This window comes from Misgurnus anguillicaudatus, chromosome 17 (assembly GCF_027580225.2).
Source record: "Misgurnus anguillicaudatus chromosome 17, ASM2758022v2, whole genome shotgun sequence".
Taxonomy (NCBI): Eukaryota; Metazoa; Chordata; class Actinopteri; order Cypriniformes; family Cobitidae; genus Misgurnus; species Misgurnus anguillicaudatus.
The window spans coordinates 14,356,312-14,362,311 of NC_073353.2; positions in this window are offsets into that span (position 1 = coordinate 14,356,312).

Below are 6,000 nucleotides of genomic sequence, written 5' to 3' on the forward strand. Positions count from 1 at the left end.
AAGGGATACTCCGGGGAAATCCAATATATAGAATTTCAATGCATTTCAGTAATTTGCTTCATTTTATGATTGGTGGATTTGAACTTATTTAACGTTATACTACAGGGGTGGGTGGTAAAAATTGTTCCACTGGGGCGTTCCTCTTTTAAATAGTACACCTTTGCACCTAAATAATTCATATTTAGTACCTCACGGGTACATATTGGTACCAAATGCATACATAGATTTACCTAAGTGGAACTTTTTTAAAGGGTACAACCCTAGTGACAGCTTGGGACCACTTTTTGGGCCCTATTTTAACGATCTAAGCGCATTGTCTAAAGCGCACAGCGCAACGTCTAAATGGGTGTGTCCGAATCCACTTTTGCTAATTTAACGACGGGAAAAATCGTTTTTGCGCCGAGCGCATGGTCGAAAAGGGTAGGTCCTATTGTAATGGGAGTATTTTGGGCGTAACGTGCAGTAAACCAATGAGAGTCACAGCTCTCATCCCCTTTAAAAGCAAGTTGCGCTGGCGCTATGTCTAATCCCTATTTAGATGACGGACTTTGTAAACTGAAAAACTAAGCGGAGGTAGAAGATCCCCAGTTTAAGATTAATGTTAAATAATTGTGTTGTTTTTCCCTTATATTGAAATTGTTATTTTTTTTATTAAAACCTTTAAAATCCGTTTTCTTTTAGTCATGGAAGTAAAAAGCAGGCGTGTAATTGCTTTAAATGTATAGCTTTCCAATATCATCGAAACATATTTTACAAGTATGTAAGATATGTTTTGTACTCTAAAAATAATTTATTTGTAACAAACAGGAGATAAATAAATTACAAACGGCTCTCCTCACGTTTCAGCACTTTGGACAGCGTTTTTTTTAGCAAAGAGTTTTTTTAAGCATTACTTACAAATGTTTCTCATCTCGCCATATCCACAGCTACATCATATACAATAAATCCGTGAGGTAGCATTAAAAAAAAAACATTTAAAAACAGACGCATTTGTTTAAAGCAAAGCATTTATTTACTTATCAGGCTGCAGGTAAAGCAGCTCTTTGCGCCTTCTAACGTCTCATAATCAGTCCTCGTTTATAAATATGTCCAAGAGACTCAATAATAATCTCTTAAATTCAATCCTTTAATCTTTCATATTTAAAAGCATTTTTGTGCTGCTGCGCATTTATGTACTTTGTGATAAGCAAACCCGCGTTGTCCTCCCGTTTATAGGCGCATATTACTAATGCGCTCTTTAAATAACATAAAACACATTGCGCCATTGACTTTAGACTTTAGACCAGGTTTTTGTTGGTCAATGGCGTAGTCTATTTTAGTTGCCTCAAAATAGCAACGCGCCAACAATGCGCCTGAACACACCTCGTTTTTCAGACCAGAACGCCCATGGGCGCAAAGGGGGCGCAAATGCATTTGCTATTTAAACAACGCGGCGCCAAACGTGAAAATTAGGGTGGAAACTAGCGAAAGACACTTGCGTCGCGCATTGCGCTGCATTGCGCCGGGTGTAAGATAGAGCCCTTTGACTTTTTTTACAATGCACTCATTGCCAATGTAAAATCAGTTGAGAACCATCATCTTGATGTTAATAAATACATGAAGACTATGAAACTATACTGTATATATTTGTCACATGAATAATAATACTTATGCACGGTGCTAGCAAGTAGTGATGCAAAGCAGCTCTCCTCAGCTAAAATGTCTGAAATAATAATAATTTGTATGATTATTTGTGAATTAAAGTTAGGGTTAAATGCAAATGTTTTAACATGAAATGTGACTGTAGAAGTCCTTAACATGTTTATCAGTAGAATCAAATAGTAATGTAATATGACTCTACTGCAAAATTCATGCCATTATCCAGTACATATAGCCTCTTCCATCATATGCGAGCCAAAGTCTAGCAATTTTTTCTGTTTTACCCAGCAGGCCCATATCTAAGATTTATGCAGCAGAATATGGACAGATAACCCTTCATCTGTTCACCGTGTGAATTATTCTCTTCTCTCACTATCTCGCTCACCCTACACAGCCAGGCTTCATATGCCTGCATGGCAGAGGGAAGAAATCATGTCCTTCACAGCATCATGGCCAGCAGCTGAGATTGTGTACAGTATGTGTGTGTGTGTGGCCTGCCGGCTGAAATGTGTCAGTTGGTCTCTCCTGACTTTCCATTCTCTCCAGATTGCAGCACAGACTGTGAGAAGCTAACGTATTCACGCCACATTTTCATTTCTTCCTGCAGAAGTGTCATGAAACAGGGTATTAAGACATTATCTGAGGGAGTTTCATCTCTGAAATGAAACAGAGAATCAAGAGAATTGTTTTGCTTGTAACGGGTTACTTTGCGAATTTTGCGGTTTGAATGACCTGTTGTGAAATGGAAAAAAAGGCAGGGGTTTCTTTGTCTGTTTGGCAACAAATCAGTGGGGGCCGGTGACTTCTTCTTGCGAGGGCGGACAATGTGAAGTTCGTCACAACATGTATGTAGCCCGTCATGTGTGTGGTTCGTAATTTCAAAAAGTGTTTGGCGCGTCGAGTGAACCTGTGTGCATCACGTGTCTTGTCAAAATAAGTGCCTGCTATAAAGGGTTTATGATAAAAGAGACGCTCGCGTTTGCCAGATACTCGCATAATCTCATGCGTTATCAGAGTTTACTGTTAAGGCCGGGAGTGTCTTGCGTGTATTTTGTGAATGTGAGCGTCTCTTTATCATAAACGGTTTTGACGTGTGTGCAGCAGGCACTTATTTTGACAAAACATGTTATGCACATGGTTCACATGACGCAACAAACACCACAAGCAACACACAATGAACACTCCGAACACTTATTTTGAATTTGCGCCCCTTGGAAGAGAAGTCACGAGCAGCCACTGCTACAAATCTAAATGACTCAACTTTTAATTTTAGCTGACCCCAGCTTAGTATTTCTGACTGTTCACATATTTTGGTGTCTACCCATAACTGAACTTTAGGTGCTCAGTAATTCTTCACTCAACAAATGTCTTAACACATAATTCACACATAATAATGTGTTTAAATTAAACATTTAAATTATATAAAGACTATAGGTACATCATTTTGTTTTATACAATACTGAGTCTCATGGAGACATAGTTACTAGACACTGTCATTAAAGACACAGTGTTTAATATTTTTGCAGTAAAATATCCTACAGTGTTTAATATTTTGTTCACATGTATTCTTACAATATAAGTCAGAGAATTCACTATTGTAATCGATGCTCTGCCCCTGTTTATAGAATCACTCCTAATGTTATTCGTGTTTTGCTGCCATAAAAGCCATAGGTGCCTTTGACTCCATTTGGCACCGAGCAGGCCGACTGGCACGTGACATCAAAATATCACAAAAGTAATACTGTTGTGTTACTTTTGTGATACTTTGATGTTATACGCCAATCGATCTGTGCAGTGTGGCATGTTGATGTACAGTGCCATATTGGCATCCTTGGTAAATATGAGTAAAGAAGGCTGTGAAAAAAGTTAAGCTTTTGATTTTTTCCTCAAAATATTAACAAATATTGACTTTCTGAACCCAAGACCCGACTAACTTTGATCCTTGTCGATTTGTATCCACTCTATCCATCTATCTTGTTGGGACAAGATGGATACATGTCCTCTTCCAGGCCGATTCATGACTTAAATTTCTTTATTATTGCCCTGATGGTGCAAATTGGCATTTTCAGTGTTTTACTATTTTCTTATAGCCACTTCCCATTTTATGATGCTTAACAACCTTTTGCTGCACATCACAGCTATGTTATTTGGCCCTTTGTGTTGAATGACTAAGGGCCTATGTGTGTAAACTTATATTTGTACCCCTGTGAAACAGGTTGAACAATTTAATATTTTGCTTATGTGAATTCATTTCAAATTCATTCAAATTGTACTAAAAAGCATTTTCCAGGTTACTATTGTACATGCACACACACTTTAAAAAATGAGTTGTTTCAATCAATGGTTGGGTAAAAACAGGTTGACATGTAACCCAACCAACATGATCTCACGTAAAGTTGTGTTATAGTCATGAAAAATTTAAGTAATTTATTTGTGTGCATGGTGCAAAATGGTTTTTGTGTGTGTGTGTGTCACTCGCACAAATTTCTATAAATAGTTTTCGTATCCGCGTGGCACGTCTTTTTTGTGTCATTTTATGTATTGTCCCCCCCCCCCCCATTTTTAAATTATTGTCGATTGGGGTTCGGGTTAGATTTGGGGTTTGGATTAGAATGTACTTTTATGTATTGGTTTCTACATGTTTTTCTTCCACTTTTAAAACTATTCTCGTCTGGAGTTGGGGTTAGAGTTTGGGTTAGGACAGGGATGGGCAACTTCGGTCCTGGAGGGCCGGTGTCCTGCAGAGTTTAGCTCCAACTTGCCTCAGCACACCTGCCTAAAAGTTTCTAGTATGCCTAGTAAGACCTTGATTGGCTGCTTCGGGTGTGTTTAATTATGGTTGGAGCTAAAGTCTGCAGGACACCGGCCCTCCAGGACCGAAGTTGTCCATCACTGGGTTAGGATGTCTAAAATGTAACAGAAAGTTATTCTAACCCTAACCCCAAGCGACAATGGTAAGAAAATAAAAAAACAATGAGAAAACAATACATAAAATGACACGAAAAAGAAGTCGTGCAACGGACACGAAAAACTATTTATAGAAATTTGTGTGAGGGACACATAAAACACATTCGTGCTCAAGGCACAAAAAAATGAATTTCGTGCCATGGACACAAATAAATGAATCAATTTTTTTACTATAACACCACTTTCCGTGAGATCAGTCTTGACCCAACACTTGGTTTTGTTCATATTTTACTCAGCCATGGGTCTTCTCTTCTGCGTCTGTTGTGAAGCGCATGCGCAAGACATAAGTCACGTGACTCCAGTGATGCGGATGACGTACAAGGCAGCTGACGTGTTATCTGGTGTGCCCAGGGGCGCGGGAAGTGGGGGTGCTGCAGGTGCTGCAGCACCCCCTGGTGGCAGAGATTTAAAACTGCGATGACAGTAAAATTATATCTTATAAATATCTCTTGATTTTGGTTTTCTGTACAAAGACATTTTGTATGCCATGTTTGGGTGTGTGATAAGGAGAGGGATAATTTTAGTAATTTTAAAATGATTTAATTTATTTCAGTGTGTATTAGCCAGATTCTATCAGATTCTGTCTTGACGACGTGATTGCATTCAGCCGATATGCTGTAATAGGCATAAGCATAACACACAAGCACGCACACTCACAGCCACATACTGAACGCCGAATGAGTTTATCTATCAGCTTCGCAATGTCTCAAAAGAGAATTTTGGATTTTTTTTCAATCACAGAACGCAAAATTCCCGAGGACTATATTAAGGCATGTATTGCTAATACATTTTTACAATGATTCGCATTGATTTACAATGGTCGCACTATATAAATAACATTTTAGTTTGCATGCGTAAAAAGGTGTGCATGCAACAATGAAACGCATATAAAACGAACAAGAATGAACTGTGGAGTGTGGTTGGCTTATATGAGAAGGTCTACTACTTTTAAAATAATTTAGCATGGTTTTAGAATATATTTTAATCAAAATATGTTGGCCCATTTTGATATTTTAAACATATTCCGATGGAAAAATGCGTCCAAGCTAAGCTAGGTTCAGTAAACGATTTTCTAGTTCGTCATCTTTTCAAAAATATTTTAAAATATAGCCAAATTGTTTTGCGGTGTTTAACGCACTTGTAAATGTTACAGAAAATGTGATTTATTGAATGAAAGTATAAACGGTTTAATTAAATTATTAAAACGACGTAAACGGAACTAAATTATATATGTACAATAAGGAACATGCATGCGACATTTAAAAGGTATTTCAAAAAAATAATATAAATTATTCCCATGCATCGATTTTAATGTTAAACGTCTATAAATTCAAATGAATCCATTTGGAATATATTCCGACAATTTAGGACATGATTTTTGAATTTTAAAGTCGA